Source organism: Tamandua tetradactyla, chromosome 6, assembly GCF_023851605.1.
Source record: "Tamandua tetradactyla isolate mTamTet1 chromosome 6, mTamTet1.pri, whole genome shotgun sequence".
Lineage (NCBI taxonomy): Eukaryota > Metazoa > Chordata > Mammalia > Pilosa > Myrmecophagidae > Tamandua > Tamandua tetradactyla.
Genome location: NC_135332.1, coordinates 177,475,340 through 177,497,324, shown reverse-complemented (window position 1 = coordinate 177,497,324; position 21,985 = coordinate 177,475,340). Strand labels below are relative to the sequence as shown.

The window sequence follows — 21,985 nt, the reverse complement described above, 5'->3', positions numbered from 1 at the left end:
TACCTGGAAGATGCTGTATGCCCCACTTCCAAGGGCTAAGAAGTGAGCCATCCTTGCTAGAAGGTTCCCTGCTGGAAAATATCGTTACTGGAGAGAACAGTAGCTTACGTTCCTAGGAAAAGTCTCTCTCCCTTCCCCTGACCCCATATACATACAAGCATTAGGTGGAGAGGGTGGGGTACAAACCCCTGACCCTTGTCTCAGAAAGACGCTCCCAGGAAGGCTGAAGAGTTCACCCCCTCTCTGGAATTTAGAGTCCTGGAGAAGTCAGGTAAGAAATTGCAGAACGAAGAGGAAACTCCACTGAAGGGAAGGCTAAACTCCCTAGGAGAAGATGGTGGACTGAAGCTGAGGCAGAAATTCTTCTGACTACTGAAATCCTCAGTTCTGCCTTTTAAGACTTCCAACTGACTGGAGGAGACTTCCCAAACTGATGAGGGCTAAAGCTCCTTTGTTGATTGTAGATGCAATCAACTGATTATAGATGTGAGTCTACGAAATACTCACATAGTAACTATCCCACTAGTGCTTGCTTGACCAAACAATGAAATTAACTATCATATCTCCCCTTCTAGCAACCATTTTTCTCATTTTCTCCCCCTACCCCATCTTTTTAATCAGTTTCCCTTCTACTTCTCTCTTCTCTTAACATCTCCCCTTTTTGCTCTTGAGTCCCTCCTCACTGTAAGCAGATATCTGGCACAGGAGAAGTACATGCTCTACACAGCCTACTTTTATTGAGCTCTTATTAAGTGCTAAGTAGGGTTCTCAGGGTTTGACATGCACGAATTCATTTCATCATCACAGCAACCTTATGAAATAGACACTATTATTAGACTCATTTCACCCATGAAGAAACAAGGCGCAGAGTTAAGTCAACTGAGATACAGCAACTAGCCCAAGAGCACACAATCAAATGAGCAGCCGGCAGGCCCTGATTCGGGAAGTCTGCTCCAGGCCGCCTGATCCGAGGGGTTAGAGAAAGCAGCTGATGCAGGGAAGTCTTCTTTCCTTCCACTACTGCAGAAGGCAGCACTCTCCTATTGGACCAAAAAGGATGCGACAAGAACTAACTGACCCCTAGGCCAAGCCTTGCCTCTTATACTGGATATATTCCCAGAAAACTGGGGGAAGAGGTCAGGTCCCAACCCGGGGACAGGAGTTATAAAACCAGGTTTAAATACTCCCTTTTCAGTCGTATGCACAGCATTCAGCCTCTAAGCGACCGGGGCACTCTGCCCTTCGGCACAAGTCTGGCCGCCCCTATACCCTACCATAAAAGACAGAGGGCAAGAGCACCCCGAACCGGCCGGCAAACCCAAAGCCCCTGCTCCAGGTCGCCTGGGGAACGGCCCCTGCCCGCGCTCCCCCTGCCAAGCCGTCGCCCCGTTTCTGGAAAGCGCTGCAGCCTCCCCAGCTGGGAAGGAAGAACTGCCGCAGGCCGGGGAGCTAGGGAGGGGGGCGGGCGGCGGTGCCCGGCTCTGCGGCTTCGGCCCTCCGGGCCCCCAGCCGCCAGCCGCCAGCCCCGCCGCGCTCCTCCCTGCGCCTCACCGAATCCCACCTCGAGTCCCTCGCCCTGAGAGGAAGTCGGAGGCCCTGCCCGGTCGCCGACCCCGGGGATCGGCCCCATCTCGGCACCGTGGACGCGGCGCGGGCTCTTCTGGGCACCGCCGCGTCTCCTCGGCGCGCGGCCATCGCCTTCTCCCCGGTCTGCTACCCCGGGGGCCCGAGCCCTGTCAGCCGGCGGGCGGCGGCACCGGCGCGGGCAGCGGCCGAGCTGTCCCCGCAGAGCCCCTCTCGGCGGCGGGCCGGTCCCCGCGCCGCCCCCGGCGTCTCTGGGCGGCCTGTGCCGAGCCCGCGGCGGTCCACGTGGCCCGGAGCGCGAGACGCGGCTCGCAGGAAGCCGGGAGGCGGAGGGAAGCCGAGCCGAGTCCGGGCGGGGGGCGGGCCGGCCGGAGCGCGAGGGGGCGGGCGGCGCGGGCCCGAGGGGCGGGCCCTGGGCGGAAGGAGAGGAGGCCCCGCGCGGGGCTGGCGCCGGCGCGCCCTGGCTCCCGGCCCCGGCCGGCCTGGGAAGGCAGCCCCTCCCCGGGCGCCCCGCCTCCCCGGCCCGCGACACCCGGGGGAAGGTGCTCGGGAGACGGCTCCCCGCCTCTCCCCGCCTCCCCGCGGCCCGGCCCCAGCCTCCGCCGGCGGGGCCCATCATGCCAGACAGTTTCGACACTTTGCAAAGACAAAGAGCCCCAGACCAGAGGGAGGAGGAAGAGGAAGGGGAGGAAGAGGAGGCGAGGCAGAGGGAAGAGGCGCTGTGAGCCGAGGAGGGGCGAGTGTCCGGGACGCCCCCCACCCCTTTTATTCTCCTCCCACCCGCCTCCTCTCGCAAACCCAGGCAACTCCAGCGTGTCTCCAGCCGCGGTGAGTGAGCGCTCGGAACCGACCCTGAGCCGGGCTAAGCGGGCTGCGCCGAGAGCTGCGTACGCCGGACTCGGGGCTCGGGCAGTTCCTAGCGTGCTGTCGGAGTGGAGGGGCGATGCCCGGGCCCGGGAACAGAAGTGGTGGTGGGCAGATTAGGAGGGTGTGCCCCGGAGGTAGGAGTGAAGACCCCGACCCCGGGCGCGGGGAGACACAAGTAGGGAGATCCGAGCACTGGGGTCCCTGGGGAGAGGAAGGTGGTTGGGGAGGAGTCTCGGGCTCAGGGGTCCTGGGCCGTTGCTGGAGATGCCGCGGGCAGCTCAGCGGAGAGCCTGCGCCGGGGCCGGGACAGTGGCACCCGGGCGGCCCCGGTGACATTGCACCCGGCGTGGGGCTCGTAGGTCCCGGGTCGGGGCCGCCGGGGGAAGGAGACCCCGCGGGGCGGCGGGGCTCGGCGCGCCCCGGTGGAGCCGCAGTCGTGGGCCGGGACCCCGCGGAGGAGGCCGGTGAGCCGGAGGAGCGGCCGTGGACGGGACCCGGACCGAGCTTCTCAATCCGCGGCGAGCAGGCGCACACCGGGGAGGTGGCCCTTGGCCGCGGGGACGCCCCCGGCCCGCGCCGCGCCGCTCCGGGGCCGGGGACAAGTTGGCGACCGGGACCGGGTAGCTGGAGCGGCGTCGTGGACAGTGGGGGGCTCCCGAGTGGGCGAAGTGGAGCGCGGCGGGGGTGGTGCCGGGGGCCGCACGAAACTCTGCGTCCGCCCCGGCCCCGTCAGGCGCCCCAGCTGCCGCGAAATATTCTGACAAAAGTTAGCAAGTTGTCTGTGGCTCTCGGGCGTGACCAGTGAGGGGCAGGGACCTCCCGTGCCGCGAGCGCGCGCGGGCGGGCAGCGCTGAACCTGGGGCAGAGCCGGATTCGGAACCCGGACCGCGGCGCAACTTTGAGCTCCTATTTGCACGAGGCGTGAGTGTGTCTGAGCGTGACCTTGCGGGAGGAAGCGCGGCTGAACTTGAGATGGGGGCTGGGGCTGCGCCCTGCCCTGCGGCTCCGGTTTTTCGGAAAGGGTGCCCGCGTTCCCAGGCCTTCTTGGCTGGCTGGAGCGCCGATCCTCTCTTGTCTCCCACTGGGCGCCTATGCAGCGCGGGGCGGGCTGCGGGCGCTCGGCGAGGGGACAGCGTGCGCGCCCAGAAGCGCACGCGTGGGTGGGGGCCCGGGCGGTCACTGCGTCTCGCGCACTCAGAGCCGCCCGCAGGAGACAGCCGTGACCCTGAGGGCACTGCCCTTCTCGCCGCGTCGCCGCATCGACATCCTGCCGGCTTTCACGCGTGCGCCTCGGGGGACCCCTGGCTTCCCCCGGCTCGTCCTCCTCGTGGGTTCCTACGACCCTCGTATTTCCCCTAGGTGGTTGTCCGCGGAGACAGCGGCCGCCCGTCCGGCTTTGCGGCTGTGTCTGTTGTGTTGTGTGTTGTGTGTTGTGTTGTGTGTGTGTGTGTGTGTGTGTGTGTATACTCGCCAGCGGGAAAAATGAAATGAGCGGGGAGAGAAGGTTCCCGCGGTCACCTCGCGCCGCGCACGTAGATGCAAACGCTGATTTTGAAAATGCCTCTAGGATGGAAGGCGGCGGGCACGGAGGGACACTCCCCTTCCCACCCCCGGACCACTGTTGAACTCAAGCCCATCTGCCCAGAAGCCCTTTGGACTTTCAGACGTGCGATGAGTGTCCGCTACGTGCCCGGCTCTGCACCGCTATTCCTGGAAGCTGTGGGCAGAGCCCCTGTCTTACCCTGAGCTGCCAGAGAGCGCCTCCAAAAAAGGCGAAGTGCACTGACCCCTGCTGCCCACCGTGGGAACTGCCGCTTGGCTCTGAGGTGGGGAGGGGGTGCCAGTGGCAGGGGGGCTTGTGACTTCTCCCTGCTCTCCCCACACTTCTCCTTCCTGTTGCCCAAACAAATGCCATGGCCCAGGCATGAAACCTGGTGGCTGGCCAAAAGACCACTGGAGTTCATTATTCTAGCCATGTCCCCTACGTGGGGGTGGGGGTGGAAGTGCACCCAGGGGCTCTCCACAGGCTCCCATCCTCCGTCTCTCGCTGACTTTGGGTGTAATACTTGACCTCTCATGATCTCAGTTGCCATTATCTGTGGATTGGGGCCATTATGACTACTTTATAAATACAGTGTACAGGGTAAATATTGCGAAAGTGTGTGTGTGTGTGTTTGTATGTGTGTGCACACAAGCCTTGACTTCAGGTCTGGGGGAAAGGGGCTCCATCCTACGGACTCTGCTGAGTACATAAATGAAAGGATGAATTGAGGGCTCCTTCGCCTGCTTTCCCAACCCCACGAGCCCCAACATTTGCTGGCCCCAGATTTTGCGGGACCCACATGTGCTGTTCAGGTTGTACCCCTGGGACCAGCCAGAGTGTGGCCTGCAGGCCAGAGCACCCCACCCCAGCACAGGGACGAGGGGAAACAGGAACTGAAGCCAGAAGTGATGGCAGAGAATTCCTTCAGGGCTGTGGACTCTGCCCCAGCAATCGAAGCGACGGCCTTCTGCAGGCTGACTTTGGACCTGCGGGCTCCGTCTGGGCTCCCCAGCACTGTGTCCGAAGCCTTGGGCTGCCAGGTGTGGAGGGCAGGATCCATGAGTGGGGTTGGCAGCATGGGGTCCCCCTGGGATCCAGGATCGCAGGACCCCTGTGCCAGTGAAGTCTGTGTCTCCGTCCCTGTCTTCTCGAGGCAGCCCTGGAGCCAGGACGCCACCCTCTAGGCAAGCTGCCAGCTGCCCCCTGCTCGGGGCACTCGGACCGGCGGCTTTTTGAACCTCCTGGTCCGTTAACCTTGCTGGAGTCAGTTCCTGTGTAGAGAGCTGCTGGCTCAGGAGATTTATATTTGGACAGGGCTTTGCGGGGTGGGATCTGAACCTTGGCCCTCACCTCCAGCCGCCGTCCACACCACTGAAAACAACTGCGCAGCAGGAAAATAAACTCGTTCTTGTCTCGTCCCTCTGCTGCCTTCCAGTGGGCTTTAAGCGCACACATTCCGCAGGCTGATGGAGAGCCACCCTGGCCGCAGAGACTTCCAGAGCAAGGTTTACAGACTGCCCTACTCAGTTGTACACCTGGTTACAGAAGCTTCAGGCTTCCCCCTCGCAGGCCCGAGGAGCTGAGAGCACTTTCCTGCTTTAATTTCACCGCAGGAGTCCAGACTTGAGGCTGCATTCCGGATTCCAGTGGCAGCGCTCCGTGGCTTTGCCATTGGGCCCTTAGACTATCTCGGGCTGGGGTCTCAGTTTCAGTCTCTGCAAAAGGAGAGGCGAGGCAGTCTGCTGATGGTCCCCTGGCCCATTAAAGCCTTTCTTCGTGAAGAGAGCCCCACCTCATTTACTTTCACTCTTCTCAGCACCCTCCAGGAGCACCGTGGGCTGCTGGCCTGGAAGGGCTGAACCACCCAGCACCCACCAGGGACCCGCTAGGGTCCCCCAGAATTCCACACTCATGGTACTCAGTCATTCCCTGTCAGCTCTCGGTGCTGGGTATTTAGCGATGGCTCCAAAGTTTCAGACTCTGGGGTCCGAAATTACAGAGCCACGATTGCATCTGCGGGACCTCCATGGTGCACATTGCAGATAGGAAGCACTGAGAGTACTCAGGGCTTACATGCTCCCCCGGACCCGCCCGCAGTCTCTGTTTGTTTTTGGAAGCCAACATTGCCTGGGAAAGCCTGGGGTTAACTCTTCTGTGTGATGTTTGTGTGGTCGGATTGTTTTGAGGTCAGTGAGGCCAACATCTCTTAGACATTCAAGGTTTGCTGCAAGGTGCTTGGGATGTGAGCATGGGAACACACGGGGCCCTTGTCTGCGCAGGGGTCATAGAACTGCGGGGAGGCTCATGGGGACAGAAAGTGTCACCCAGGAGAATGTTTGTATTAGAACAGAAATACATATGTAATAGAAATAGGATCAGAACTGAGAAGGGAGCAATTTCCCCTGGCTTGCGGGACCCAGGGAAGGATTCGTGAAAGAGACATCGCCTGTGCACCCGCAGTGTTGGCCTAAAGCCAAGTCGGATCACAGGCGAGCAAAAGCATTTCCTCGTCAAAGTAACTTGTCACCTGTGTGTGCACGAAAAGTAAAATACAGTAACTGGCTGGCCACAAATCAGTTGTGTGCGGTTCTGAAGAGATAAGGGAACTGGGAATTCTAGGGGGTAAGTGCTTTGCCCCCATGCCCACCCCAGTGTGTCCTGATCTCTGATTTATTAACTTGGAATTAATAGTGGCCACTTGGCCAGTTTGCAGGGCACATCCCTGAGTAAGGGAGCCTCTAAGGGTTAAGGTCTCAAAACGACTACTAGTAAAAGACAAGTGCCTTCTTTACTTCTGCTTTAAAAATTAAAATGGAATGCCTTATCTTTACTACTCTGCCCTCATGGTGTGCCTTAGATATAGATAGCCCGTTAGGAGGGGGTGAGAGGCAAGGCGCGCAGTGGCTGTGGAGAGTCCCTGGGTCTCCCGGAGGGCGGACACACCTGCATTCTTGCTGAGTGAATGTGACCAGTGCCTTCTCCTGGTCAGGCGGTTTGGAGGTGCGCAGGGGGCTGCGACCCCTGCAATGCAGGACCCCGTGAGGCTGCACCGAGGGGCAGTCGGGGAGCTGCCCACGGGGCCAGCCTGGAGCCTCGCAGCATTCAGTAGCACAGTCTGTGTGAGAGATGCTCTCTGAGGAGACACATGCACGCATTGGAACAGAGTCTGCAGGAAATGGAAGCATTGACGGATGGCGGAACATTCTGGAAAGCTCACAGATAAATACTCAAAATTTAAGGCTGGGTTTAATGTAAATAACGCCCATGAAAGGAGCAAGGCGAGTGGCTGGGTTGGAGGAGCTGCTGACCTCCTTCCTGGGGTCACACAGAACCCGGAGAGTGCTTTCCCCAGGGCATGGCACAGAGGCTTGTCCCTTAGCCTCCCCGCTGCCTGGAGCAGGGAATCTGGGGCAGAGCTGGTGGCGGGTGCTTGGGCACCCCTGACCTGGCTGGGGGCTCTGCAGGACTGTGGCACGTGTCAAAGGTAAAGGCGCCCTGAGCCGGCACAGGCTGTTGTGGCTGATCCCCAGGAAGGCGCCCTAGAGAGGGCTCTGGCGTCAGAATGCTTCCTGAAGGGTCGGGGGGACCCGGGCAGGGACCACCCCGGCCTTGGCCTCCCAACGCCAGGGGCCTAGAGAGAATCACCTCTTGGAGCCCCACTCCTCCCCTGGGAGGTGGCACATCCCCCCTGCCTACAGGGGCAACATGAGTGGCGCCCACAGCAAGAGGCAAGTGAAAACAACTCACAAGGATTTTAACAATGTTGACTTTTTATTAGAAGGTTTTGTGTTTGCCAAGCCCAGAGTCAAGCATTTTAAACATTGGGCCATTCTGGGCCCAGCAGGACACAAAGCACTGGAATTGAGCAGAAAGTTCAATAAAGGGAGTGCTTCCAGAGGCCAGCGGCATTTGGGGACACCAGGAAGGGTTGTGCTGGGCCCAGTGTCCCAGCCGCGGGGAGGAGGCCAAGAGAGAGCGGCCCCCTGTAGCCTGCGCAGACAGAGGGGGGCTGCCCCACCACCTGCTCTCTCCCTGCTGCCTCCACGACCCCCATGCCACTAGGCTGGAGAGAGGGTGGGGTCCGCAGGGCGGACGGGCCTCAGCAGGCTGCCTCCACAGCTCGTTTCGTTCTGCACTTGCAGGGGGCGAAGACTGACCCCCAGTGGACAGGAGAGCCCGAGTGGCCGGCCCCCAGCTGGGGAAGCACCCGGTAGAAACCTGGACCCAGAGCCCCCTGTTTAACCTTTCCCTCCACTGCCCTGGACACGACAGAGGGGATGCCAGGGTCCCTGCAGGTGGTTCGTGGAAGCGGCCAGGCAGGGACACGAAGCTGGGGTTTCTGGGTTCTAGCCCCACGCACCACCCTCCTCCCTGACCGGATGAGGGAGCCTGTGCCTTCCTGTCACGGACCTGGTCCTGCCAGCTTGTGGGGATGAGGGGAAGGATCCGCGAGTCTGTTCCTGAAGAAACCTGGTGGAGATCCTGGCACCTGGGGGGGTCACTCAGCGTGGGCGGTTGTTCCTGAGAAGCTCGAGGTTCAGATGTGCTGGGGTGAGGGGTGCTGTGTCCCCCGTGTCCTTTGAGTGTGACGCTGTTATTTGAGTTTTCGTTGGTTAAAGACCTTTCTTCCACTTGATCCTGGCATGTCTGGGCTAGTTTTTCCTGACTCTCTGGGCGGATGGATGGATGGACGGACGGACGGACGGATTTTTTTCCAAATGCACTGGCTGATTCCCTGTCTAAAATCCCTGAAAGTTATCTAGCCCCTAATAAAGGAGTTCAAAGTAAGAGTTAAAAATCACATACAGAAATTAAGAAAAATTGAGAAGAGAGCATTAGTTCTGGATTATTTGGTAGAATTAAAAAAGGGGCTGCAAGTGACTTTTGGAGAGTCCACATTTGGGGGCAGAAAGGAAGTCCTTTCTCTGAATTTCACCAGATTCACCCGGGATGGATGATGTTGTAACAGATTGTGCTACAGTAACAGGACTCCATTTGAACGGACACCAAACCCGCAGACCAGAGCAGCTAAAAGCTGCCTTCATACATATTCACATCGCAGCAAGCTCGGGAGAAAAACCCAACCAGAAAAACAGGACCAAAGCAGAGCCTCCACTCCGACTGAGAGAGTGGAATGACTCCAGAATACTGGTTTATGCTCAAAAGGCCCAAAATAACTCCACATGAAAGACTAAAATCCATCTAATTGGGCATTTACCTTTTCAGAAATAAAAGGCTCAGTGGAAAACAAAACAAAGCAAACTCTCTCCTTAGAAGACTGAACGGGAGCTCAGAATAAATCTGCGGAGTTGGTTTGGCCGAGTGGTGAAGGCCGGGGGCAGCGGGCTGGACTGGCGTGACCTCAGCAGCTCCTGGTCCCACAGCCAGAGCCCCTTGGGGACCTCCGGACCTGGGCACTCCCTCGGCCGTCAGCACCTGCAGTGTGACCCTCTCTGGTTGGTAGGGTCCTCCTCGTTTTGCAGATGGATTCCCAGGGAAAGGTGACCTACCCAAGGTCACACGACCTACCCAGTGTCACACGGCCTCTGTGCCCAGATCTTTCACGTGACATGAGTGGGTGGGTCCTGGGAAAGGAGGAGGCCCGCACTTGTGATCACCTGGCCGCCCTCTCCCCGTCCCCAGCTCACCCCGCTGGAGGGCCCACCACCCTGCCCCACCTGGAACTGCCCAGGCCTCTGGCCACAGTGGAGCCCCCTTCCTCCCTTCATCCCTCTCCCCAGCGCCGAGCCTTGCCCTCCCTCCCTGCACTCCCTTGCTCCCTCTACCTTCTCTTCCGGGACTGAGAACATTCACAAGGAGCATAAATCTGCGTTTAGGCATCTCGTCAGATCCTCGAGTCCGTTTATGGAGCCAAAGTAACTGCCACCCCAGTGACATTTACAGCCGGTGTGAAAAGGTGCAGACTTGAGCATGGCCCAGGGACAGACTTGAGCGTGGCCCAGGGACAGACTTGAGCATGGCCCAGGGACAGACTTGAGCATGGCCCAGGGACAGACTTGAGCATGGCCCAGCGTTAGAGCAGGGAGCCCAGAGCTCAGTTCCCGCAGGGGAGACTTGGGGGGACAGTGAGGTCAGGGTCCTGAGGCCCCAGGGCGCCTGCATTCTGATGGCTTGGCCCGGGTAGGCGGGACCCGTTTGGGGCCTTCAGAAACCGGTGAGTTGTCAACGAATAGCTGGAGCCGTTGGGTAGATGTTTGGTTATTTCCAGTGGATGTTGTTTCTCCATGTGGGAGGCGTCAGCTAGAAGATAGATTTGGAGTCCAGAAAAGGCATAGCCAGGTGCATGCCAGAGGGGGCCCGAAAACAACAGCAGGCCATTTGGGAACCCTGAATCTTGCACATTTTGGGGGGGGGGGGGGGGCGTGGTAACCAGCAGTCAGCAAAGGTTAGGCCTCGTTAAGCATTTTAGCCTTGGTAGGGTTTCAAAGAAAATAATCTCAGTTAATGGATTTTCCAGGAAATCTTGAGAGTTTAACTGTGGAGCCGGCATGGAGTCCACAGATAACCTTTCTCACCTGGTCCCATCCTCCTCCCCTCTACCTTAGCCAGGCCAGGTGTGCATCCTTCCCTGATTAGAATTTCACATTCCTTTAGTATTGGATGCCTTGTCTTTACCACGACTCTGCAAAGTCACTGTTTTGTTTCCTTGTCCCATTTATATAGTTGTGGAAAATGGGGCTCAGAGAGGCTAAGTCATTTACCTGAGGTCACACAGCTAGAAAATGGCAGAGCTGGAATACAAAACCCTCCATTTCTGCCCAAAACTCAAGATCTCAGGCACCGTGTTATGAGGTCCCAGGGGTGCCTATATACCTCTAGAGCCGGTGGGGGGTGGGGTGAGGCTTCCCTTCCCCGAGAGGTTCTGATGCAAAAACGCATCACAGCCCTTGCATTCGGCCGGGAGGGAGACCTGGGCCACCTGCCTGGTTCCACTCATGGTGACGCACCCGGGTTCTGTAATGGCCTTTCTTAACGCTTTTATTGTAAAACATAACATACATACAAGCATAGAAAGACAGAAGCAATTGTTTTTGAAGCACTGTTCAACAAGTAGTTACAGAACAGATCCCAGAGTTTGTCATGGGCTCCATTCCACCAGCTCCGATTTTTCCTTCCAGCTGCTCCAGAACACTGGAATCTAGAAGGAATATTAACCACACCCATTGACCAAATCCTGTTCTCTCTGCTATCCCTCCCCCTTCTCCTTTAATCTTTCTCCCAATCTCTAGGGATCTTTGGGCAATGCCCATTCTGACTTCAGGTTGAGAAGAGGGAATGAAATTAATTGATATTTCTGGAGAGGTTGGTCCCTCTGGGTTTCAGGATTTATCTGACCTAGGAACCCTCTGGGAATTATAGGTTCCAGGAAGGCAAACCTAGTGCATGAAACTTTTACAGTCTCAGTTCAGCCCTAGGTGTTCTCATGAGCCAACCAGAGTGATGTAACATCCTTTTTTGAAGGAGGTCCTGACTTTTTCCCTGCTTGCTGCTTCCCGAGGCTGGCACGGGCAGCCTGCTCTTCCCTGGGGGTGCGGTGGGAAGCCTCCTCCCCACCTCAGCTTCTGGGCCCAGCTCCCTCACGGTCTGACCTGATGTTTAGATGTCCATTCCGAGCCCTGCACTGCCGACTGTAGCCCGCATCCTTTGGCCTGCGGCATGAAACTGAAATTCCGAGAGCCCACGGTGGTGCCTGGGGATTGGGGCAGGAAGACAAGCCTGGCGGGGGGTTGGCGAGCAGGAAGGGCAGGAGAGCTTGGTGCAGAGTCCCTGGACCAGACACCTCAGAGTTCCCGTCGGTCCCTGCTTAAAGCACAGCGCGGAGTACAAGCCACTGTTGCAAAACTGGAAAATTCCCTTTTTAATAACATCTTCACAAGGGAGAGAAAGGTTTGTTGTTCCTCTTATTACTTGAAAACGCTGTTAATCCTACCACCTGGAGGAGAGTTTGATGAATAAAGACGGTTGCTTGGGAAACATATTAGCTGTCACAAACAACAGTGTTTTTGTGGGTTATATTTCTGGTTGCTTCTAAAGCATGATCTTAAATTTTTTAATTCAGCCTTTCGGCAAAAAGGAAATTAAAACGAAAGGGAGAGATGAGGTAGACAGCAGGCCTAATGGAAACTTTAAATAAAGAATCGGTTCCGGCATAAGGCCTGATACTATTTTTTCTGTCTCTCCCTCATGTATGGAACAGGCTGAGCCGTGTAAACTATAGAAATCTGTAAATTAAAGTGATGTCTGTACAATGGCACATCTCCAAACAAGGAGAAAAAAAATTAGTGGCCATGGAGATGATTTTCAGTCCGACCCTGCCCCTGGGGTGAAGTAAAGGAAGTCTTCTGTTTTCTCTGACCTCGAGCCCTGGTGTCACAAGCCTGGGGTTTGGGGTGGGTGGGAACTGGAAGTTTAAGTGATAAGTTATAGAGGTTGCATGTGTCGATAGTGAGATGAGAAAGAACTGCAAAGTTTTAGTGTTTGCAGAGAGCCTCAGCAGTGCTTGGGGTCAACCTTCTCTCAATCCCAGACTTCAGTTCTTCATCCATTGAGTCATTCATTGATTCATTCAATAAAACATCCCCACCCTGCTACTCCCTAGCTATGTGACCTTAAGCAAGTTACCTAACCTCTCTGTACCTCAGATTCCTTGGCTATAAAATGTGGACGATAATAGTACCTGCCTTATGATGCTTCATGAGTTAATACACACAAAGCGCTAAGAACTGTGCCTGGCACAGGTATGCATTTTGTAAGTGTTTGCTAAATAAATGCTATGGGCAAAGCATGATTGTCATCACCGTACTCATTGTTACCCCCATCTTTTGCGGTGAAAGCCCTTTTTCTCAGCCCCCCACAAAGCAGTACTTTTCTCGGCTGGGACACCATCCGGTGGTTGTGCTGGGTCTGCCAGATGGCTTCCAGTGATGGGTTGCTCTCTGCTCACATAGCAGCCCTTTCACTTCTGGATAACTCTATGGGTTTGAACACTTTTCTTCCTCACACAGAGCTCGTAACCCAGGAAGACTTCCTGGAGGAGGTGGTAAGGTAGAGAGCTCTACAAGGCTATCTGAATGTAAGAAAAGAGGCAGTAAGGCTGGGAAAGGTGTCTGGGCTTAGGATGCCAGGGATAACTGCTGGGCATCAGGGGCGTCTGAGGTTTTAGAAAGGAGAGAGAGTAGCCTCAGAACCAGGCTTCTTCTTTTACAGCTCAGAAGTGAGCTTGGCCAGGAGGCCAGACTGCACTCTTAGCAGGCACACCAGCCAAAAGCCAGGCCTACCATTTAACAACCTCCCTCCCAGGTTCCCTCACTTTGTTCCTGAGAATCAGATTAAAAAGGCCATATTTCAAAGGACTGTAAACAGACAGTTATGGGGGCACTCTCTCCTCATACACAGATGAGAAAACTGGGCTCTGGAAGGTACAAGGGCAAGGCCTGTTGGAGCCCACGGCTGGGGTCCAGAGGTCCTGCTTCTGGGGTGGCAGGATCCCCCGCTGGAGCTGAGGGCCGTCCCCATGCCCCTATGTGAGCAGCGCCTCCACTCACTCCTCTGTTCACAGGTCCCGCATTGCCCTGGGGTGGCGAGGGCAGGACAGGTAGGAGGGGAGGGCCTCTCGCTGAGGCTGCGGTGTAGCCCTGGGGGACAGGGCAGTGTCCTTCCAGGACCCATCAGCCCTGCAGCTGAGTCTCAGGATGCAGCCCGGTGTAAAAGCTTCTGAGCACAAATGTGGGGTTTTGTGTTCAAAACAGTTCAGGCTTTGCATCTCACCTGTGCTCATTTGTAACTGGACATCCTTAGGCGATGACTTAACTCTCTTAGAGTCTCAATTCCGCATCTGTGCAGTGGGTATAAGACTGCCGACCTCAGGGGATTGCCGAGAAGATGGAATGACATCATGCAAATGAAATCCTGTCCCACACACAATCCGCAGCAGCTGTTTATATAACAGCTCCGTCTCCCTAGTAAATCAGCCAGATACCAGCATTTAGCCTTCAAATTCAAAATCCACTTTGTGATGAGGAATTCAGCACTTTGAACCCTGTCCGGGGGCGGGGGGTGGGGAGGCACAAGGATGCAGTTAGATAACAGCCTCCCCACCCCAACAAGCACATGTGCTTCCTGCCTGAAGTTCTGTTTCGTTTTCTGAGCAGCCAGACCACGTCCTCAGCCCTGGGTTTCAAAGCAGGGAGGTGGAACAATCCCCGGATGAGAGCCACACAAGCGCCTCCACCCAGCTTCTCTGTGCCCGCAGCGTCAGCCATGTCAGGACTCCCCACCCAGGATCTTGGCCCCTCGGCCCCACTGTCCTCACGAACCCCACCAGCGGCCCTGCATGGGCATTCCAGCCATTACACCAGAGTTGAGAAGCCCTCTCACCACCCCTCACTCCCCTTCACTCCTCCCTACTCCTGGGTCTTCTGTACAGACCGTCCTGGCCAGGAGTCTCAGTCTCGTACTCCTTCTTCGTGCCTGTTGTGTTCTGGATAGGAGCTCAGGTTAAGGACCCACCACTTGCACGTTGAAGAACTCTCACTGGTCACAGGGCAGCATGGTTCCTTGTTTCGGGGGCATCCCCTCCCTCGCAGAGCCCCAAAGTGTATGGTGGTCCCTGCCAGGGCAGAGCGCAGAGCTTGACTCAGGGATGCTGATGTGATGTCAGATGTTAACTGGACAGCCGAGCCCAGCTAGGAGCTAGGTTACAATCGGGCAATCGGGTTACAATTAAGCAAGCTCCTTAATCCCTTCAAGCCTCCACCTCCTCATCTGAGCAGTGAAAATCAGTTTCCTGCCCCCAGACCAGGGTGATGACCAACTGAGCTTCTGGCACAAAGGGCTTCATTTAGCAAAGTGCTGGTGAGCGTCTAAAAATGTTATATGCTACTTTTACTACTGCTATTCTTATTTTATTATTTTTTACTATGAAAGTACTTTCTGTCGTTTTATACAAACATACATGTGTGTATGTGTGTGTGTGTGTGCGTATATATATATACTTTTCAGTGCAGTCCTACAAAGTAGTAGGAGCAGGTGAAATTTCCGTCTTTCCTAGTGATTCAGCTAGGACTCAGAGCGTGTTAGACAGGTTGTCTAAATGCCACAGCGTGAGTTGACCTCTCCCGACTGACTCAGCGAGCAGCCCCCACTGTCTTGGAATGTGACTTGATCACAGACCCCCTGAGAGAAGACTCCTGTAATTTACAAATTCAGTAGCAGTATTCATCCAGACCCAGTGTTAACAATTATTCAGATTATAGTTTTTCACTGGGAGGGGAAAAGCTATGATTTAGGAAGCAGGCTGCTTCTGCATCTCCAGGAGTGATATAGAGTTTTACTTCCCATCCCCTGCCCCACCCAGTGAAGACGCAACATTGGAGGACAACACCTCTTCTGAGGTTTATCATGGAGGAAAGATGGCTGGGTGGCATGAGGGGGCTGTATATAGTGGAGCCACCAAAGGAGGTAAGGAGGAAACGACTCACAGGTCCAGGACAGGAGCCGGAGAGCAGAACTGTCATCTCTTGGACTGGAGTTTGCTCTTATCTTCTGGCTGCAGCCAGACATCTTTCTTGCCTCCAGGTCTCTATGTTGAAAGTGAACAGATCCAGCTTAGGTCCTGGCCTGGAACCTGCCAGCTGTGGGTTGAGTGGGTAGAAATAAGGAGGTGGACTGGATTGCAGTGGGATGAAAGTAAGTCAGCCTGGGGATGGAAAGAGTCAAAAGACCCAGCCTGCCTTCTCTCTGTACCTCCTACTCACTGTGTGACAGCAACAAGCCAACCTCTCTGAGCCTCAACTCCCCTGTTCATCATCTTGAAAACTCACTGGAATTTTTCTGGGCCTTGCAGGAAATGGAGATTACACCTGGTGTGTCTTCCTTGTATGGCTCATGTGTATGAAAATACTTCAGAATGTTTAAGTGGTCAGAGTTTAATTGTCCCCCGTTGACAGCCAGCCTGGAAGGGCTGAGCGAGTGAGGAAAGATTATAGGAAGAGGCGCGATGGCAGGGCGCTGGTGGAGCGGGAGAGGGGCCGTGGCATTTTAGAAAAGGTTTTCAGGGCTCCTGTTAAAAACAAAAGACAAGGAGTGTCTAAGTGGCTAATTGGGCAGTTCCCTGGAGTGAGCGGTGTAAAGACAGTGGGATAATCAGCCTCTCTGTGAAGCTGCCGCTCTCATACCGTGTTGGCGAGGCTGCAGGAGTAACGTGACAGGTAAAAACCAAAAACGCTTGGTTTTTACAAGCCCTGTGGTTGCACACGTGCCCCTTCGGGGTTTGGAACCCAATCCAATCGCCAACTATAGGTTTTAAAAGCCAGTTCCAGATTAATGAAAGAACTGGTTCAGAATTATCCTGTGCCCCAAGGACAGCCCTGGGCTTTAATCGAGGAGCCCCAGTGGCCGGACAGTTTGGCCGTGGTGTGGGAGGGACAGTGGAGGCACGGTGCTGGGCGGTGGACTGGGGACCTGGGCGGTGGACTGGGGACCTGGGCCTCCGTACACAGCAGGGCTCCTTGTTTAACTGAATTTGCTGCTACTCCCCTAAGTCTCATTGTACAGAACAGTGGCAGTGCAGATCTCTAGGTACGCATATGTACTTGCCGTCTGCTGCTTTATGACTTAGCATTTATTTGCATAACATGGTCACACCCATACTCAGTCACAGGCTCCTACTAAAGTACTAATTACCTGCATCCGACTAATACTCCAACCTTCACCTGCTTGTTTAGCTATTCATTCACTCATTCATTCATTCATTCAATGCTCCTCTATCCACACAATATCCAGTGAGAGTGACGGGAGAATGTAGTGATGAATAAAACACAACCCCCGTCCCCTCCACTCCAAGAGGCTCAGTCTAGAACTAACCGTAGGAAGGGGGTAGTGCCCAGTGCTTAGCGGGTTCATGCTGAATCAAAGAACAATGGAGAAATAAGTGAATGTAAAACAAAAAGTAAGCCATGTTTTGCTGACCCAGCCTGGAGCAGGGAGGGGGTGTACTGAAGAAAGCATCTTGGAGGAGCGGTGCATGAATTGTGTTTTTCATTCTTTCATTCAAGAAATACCGGTTGACTTTCTCCCATGGAGATGATGCTAGAGCGGGCAGGAGAGAACCTCCCTTACCCCCACGGAGCGAGCAGCTAGTGGGAAATTCTGTGCGAGGAATTCTGGAAACTTTTAATGGCAGTGCCTGTCATTGTCTGGGCAGTTAGCAAAGATGGTCTCTGAGAAGTGCTGTTTATACTGAAACCTGAGAATGAGTAGCCAGTACTTGGGCATGGAAGGGCGGAGGGCTGTGTGGCCAGCAATAGGAGGGAAGAAAGTTGCAGTTTGGAAGGACTGGAGAGGCTGGAGGAACGCACTCCACCTTGACTCTCCTTTCCAACAACAGGGACTGTGAGGAAAGCATCTTCAGCCAAGACGTTGCGCTCCTGTGGCCTTCTGTTCCCTGAGATGGGGGGCCTAACTGCTCTGACTCTGGCCACTTTTATGTCTCTTCCATGTAAACATTCTGCCCGTCAGTGAGCGCCAACCAGGACCTGCTTATTGTCAGCGTCACGCATGGTTTCTGGAGCCAATTGCCTCTGACACATCTGGGTTCTGAGTAGCTTCTGGTTGTACATTTCCGATAGCCCTTCAATCCCCCATGCCCTTCACCCAAGCCCTGCCCTGATTCTGGAGCTCATCACCTCTTGACAGTCACCCCCGCAGGCAATCTGTCCTTTCCGACATGCGAGTTTATTGTGTTATGTTGCCATTGCAGGGTGAGGACGACTGAGAGTTGTATCAGCTAGCTTTCTCTGCATAACAAACAGCCCCAAACCTCAGTGCCTTAAACAAAGAACAGTTATTTCTGCTGATTCTGTGGGGTGGCTGGATCACCCTTAGCCATCTCATGAGAGGATCAGATGAGAGAATGCATGTTACGCTTCTCCCTGTGCTGTGGGGACAAAGTAAGAGTGCCACGGATGAGTTCCATTTTCATGTTTTCTCAGGTAAAATCTTGAAGAGACATTCTCCTATCTGGTCTCAGCTTGCTTCAACCCCACCCTGACCCCACCCTGACCCACCCACCCAGAGCTGCTCTTCTAGCTCCAAGCTGGACTCTCACATTCGTGTCTCACATACTTTTTCCTCTTCCTTGGAGACGCTTCCCAACCCTGTTGTTTTTGCCAAAAAGCAGCTCACTTGTACCTTGAACAATGAGCAGCTAAAAATGTCTTCTCTTCTTCACATTCCTCCTTCAGACTGAGTTCTCATTTCTTCCTCAGTTCTCCCAAATGCAGTTCACATGCCTGTGTCCTGCTGTCCCGAGGTATTTGTTTATGTGTCTATTTTCTCCACCGGTCTGAGTTCCTGGAGGCAAAAACTATGTCTGATTCGCCTTCTTGTCTCTAGTGTGGGTCTGTGCATACGACAGAATTGGGGGCTTTTAAAAAATATTTGGTGCGTAGAAATAATCGAGTGAGAAAGTGGACCCATGAGTCAGTTGCACTTAAATTATCTCACATCATCTTTAAAAGACAATGAATGAACTAAATCTCAAAACCAACTTAAACTTCCCTCCTCTTTCTTCCAGTGGGCAGCCTTTGTGTGCTGAAACTTTCTGAACTGGAAATGCCAACGAGAAGTAAGTAGCCTCTCCAGGGGGTGTGAGGAGCAAGTGCTTTGAGCTTTTTCTCCGGGACAACTGCATTTGAGGACCAGAGGTGGTCATTCACTCGGCCTACTGAGGTGAGTGATTAATGGCCACCCCTCAGCAGATGGAAGTCGGTGAGGGGCGTGTTGCCCATCCTGGAATCTTCCATGGACTGCGTGGGGGGGGGGGCGGGGATGCTGCGTTTCTCGGTCTCTCTGTAACGTTGTCTGCTCTCCCAGAGTTTGCATAGGAAGGCCACAGTCTATCCCTCAGGGAAAAATCAAGGCATGGTGGCACCTTCCATGGCCTCTCTTTTCCTTAAAGGGAAAGCCTGAGTGATCCTGAAAACTGGTAAATAAAACCTGGGCAGGGACAGGCACATCGACCCCAGTGCTTCTTATCCCAAGAGGGCCTGGATCAGGGGCTGGCAAACTGTGGCCCATGAGCAGAATTGAGCCCTGCTGTTATTGCAAATAAAGTATTTTAAGAACTCAGGCACACTCATTTGTATACACGTTGACTTGGCTGCTTTCAGGCCACTGCAGCAGAGTTAAACACTACCTGTGGCCCACAAAGCCTGAAATATTTACTCTCTAGGACTCCATAGGTAAGGTTTGGCAACCCCTGTTCTGGAGCTGAGCTGGCGTCATGTAGCCAGTCAAAGTGTAGCTGTTTAAGTTTAAATTCATAGAAATTAAATAAAATTAATTTATTTCTCGATTGCACCAGCCGCGTTTCGAGTGTACGGTAGCCACCTGTGCGGGGGCAGCCATTCTGGACGGCACAGGCAGGACGTTTCCTTCATCGCAGGAAGTTGGCTTTGGGATATTGTGATGAGTTAGGACAACTCTCTTCACTCTGCCCATCCTTAGCCTGGCTTGAGTGTAATTGCACCCACACAGAGAAAGACAGAAGATGGAGGGTGTGTAGCTGCATTTCCATGTGATGGTTATTGAGGACGTGTGTGTGTGTGTGTGTATGTAAGAATATAATGATTTTTTACATTTTAAGCATTTCTTTTGGCTGTCAACCTGTGGTCTCTGTATATGACGGCCTGTGGAAACCGAACCACACGGGCCTTGGGCTTTATTAGTTTTTTATATGCGTATGACTAGATTGATACCAATATCACCTATTGGTTGAGGAGCTTGCACCCTCTGTATTCTCAGGCAGGTGGGGTGCAGTGGAATGCCTGGAATGGACAAGAAGCAAGGGCCACAGTGTCCCCAGTGGCTGAAGTTGTGGGCCAGGGAGATAAGCAACAAGGAGAAGAAGTAAATGAGCTAAAGTCATGGTGTGTGAGTCCGGGAAGAAGGAGGGAGACTGGGAGTGAGCCAGGAGGAAAGGGACCACGGGTTTACTCTCTCAAGGGACGTGTTGGACTGAGTAATGACGATTGACTGGGAACTACCTATGCCTTGGACCTGAGCTGAGCACAGCCAGTCCTATGTGCAGACATTTGGGGACAGACTTAGGCTGGGCCATGGACCATCCACCTGGGATGGAGCAGGATTGGGGACACAGCAGGAGATGCCGTGTGGCCAACAAGCCAGTGTGCAGTGGGGGAGACAAGGGCTGACCACCAAGACATGCTGTGATTATGGACGGGTCCACAGAGGGAGCACCCCAGAGGGAGCTCTGGGTGACCCATAGCTCTGAGGAAAGGCCCCAGGCAAGATGTTAAGGAGATGGGGGTTCTCATATTCGGATTGCCCAGGAACTAGCAAGAACAAAGCAAAGTTTCTACTGCTGAGACCTCTGGGTGTGTCTTAGACTTCTTGATCAATGGCTACAGCCTTGCTTCTCTGGGTCGGATTTTATGCCAGCCGAGTGCTAGATGCATTTATACAGATGTTTCCATACACCTTCAGAAATGGAGGTTACTATAGACATTAAGGAGAAGTAGTAATAATTTTTTAATTCTTAGTACTGAGGACATTAAGAATGATCTTGATGATCATGAAATGGAGATAACAGGGATATTTGCCATCCACTTCAGGTTTGTTATGTGCCTGAAGCACTAGTGGTTCTGCTAATACAAATAATGATAATAGTTTTAATTTGTTGGGCTCGTGTATAATATGCCAGTCATTATGTTACGCACTGTGTTTAGTTTTTACCAGTCAGATGAAATTAGAGCATTCTTTTTAATTAAAAAGATCAATTATTTTATTTTGACATGGTTGTAAATTTACAGAAAAGCTTAAGAATAGTAATATATATATATGTGTGTGTGTGTGTACGTATCTCCTGAACATCCATCACCCAGTTCCTCAAACGTTCGTATTTTACTGTATTTGCTTTACTAAATCCTGCTCCATAACCATAGTCCAACTATAACCCAGACAGCTGACACTGACGTGTGCCCTTCCCTAGCCCTGCCTTACTCAGCACAGGGCCGCTCTGACACACGTGGCTCCGAGTTTGGCCAGGCTTAGTGGAATCAGGGCAGCTTATTGGAGGGCTTGGGTCAGGACAGCCTGGAGACCAGAGGACATGCTGGGCGCAGAGTTAGACCTGCATTTTACTTAAGACTTACAAACAGGAGAGGATCCTTCTCAATGCAGCCATGGAAAGTGGAAGTTAATGCGCCCCAAAGGGGGCAGGACGTGCAGGGGCTTGTAAGGGTTCAGGGCAAGGCTGGAGCAGCGGGGCCTCGGACACAGAGGGTAGAGTTTTGTTGTCAGCAGTGATCAAGGGAGGGGGCTTAAACGCTTTGGTTATGAAACCATCTATGCATTCTGCCACCAGCACCCACCCACCCCCGCCCCCCCGGGAGATTTGATGCTTTGGTTTCTGTCCCCATTGTAGGCAGCTGTGCTGAAACTTATTCTTGGGCTGGAGGGCAGGCTCAGGCGCTGTATCTCCACACTCCACTATGAAACTGCCCTTGCTTCACATACCAGCCACAAGTTTGCAGGTTCCCAGGGCCACCCCTCCTTCTTGCAGTTGTAGACCAACTGGCTATAAATGCGGGAGTTTTCCCAGCCCCTCGGGTTTGACAGTTCTCCAGAATGACTCACAGAGCTCAAGAGACTCTATACTTATGATGACAGTTTTATTATAGCAAAAAAAAAATCATACAAATAAGGAGCCAAAAGAAGAGAGGCCTAGGGCGAGGCGGGGGAGCAGATCCGCACCCCATGATTGGACACCCGTGTCCAGCCCTCTGTCCCCCCGGAGTGGGGGCTGCTGTGCCCTGACTCACAGCCTGAGTCGTCTAGCTGCCGGCAACTGCTGGGCGGGGACGCAGGAGCCACAGAGATGCCGTGGCGCTCCTGAAATTTCAGGGTTACTCCTTCCCACACCCCCCCCAGGAGTCGAGACAAAGGCCA

General features: G+C 54.2%; 1 protein-coding gene across 4 annotated transcripts in view; it reads left to right on the top strand.

The window, feature by feature from the left end:
* Positions 1-2,108: 2,108 nt before the first annotated feature.
* ST3GAL1 (ST3 beta-galactoside alpha-2,3-sialyltransferase 1) overlaps positions 2,109-21,985 on the top strand; it is an 80,279-nt gene continuing 60,402 nt past the window's right edge. For 2 of the 4 annotated variants that reach the window (XM_077167741.1, XM_077167737.1), the window contains exons 1-2: positions 2,109-2,412; positions 18,591-18,745. The gene's annotated coding sequence lies outside the window, so the exon portion shown is untranslated. The other 2 variants (XM_077167738.1, XM_077167740.1) reach the window with 2 other exon arrangements.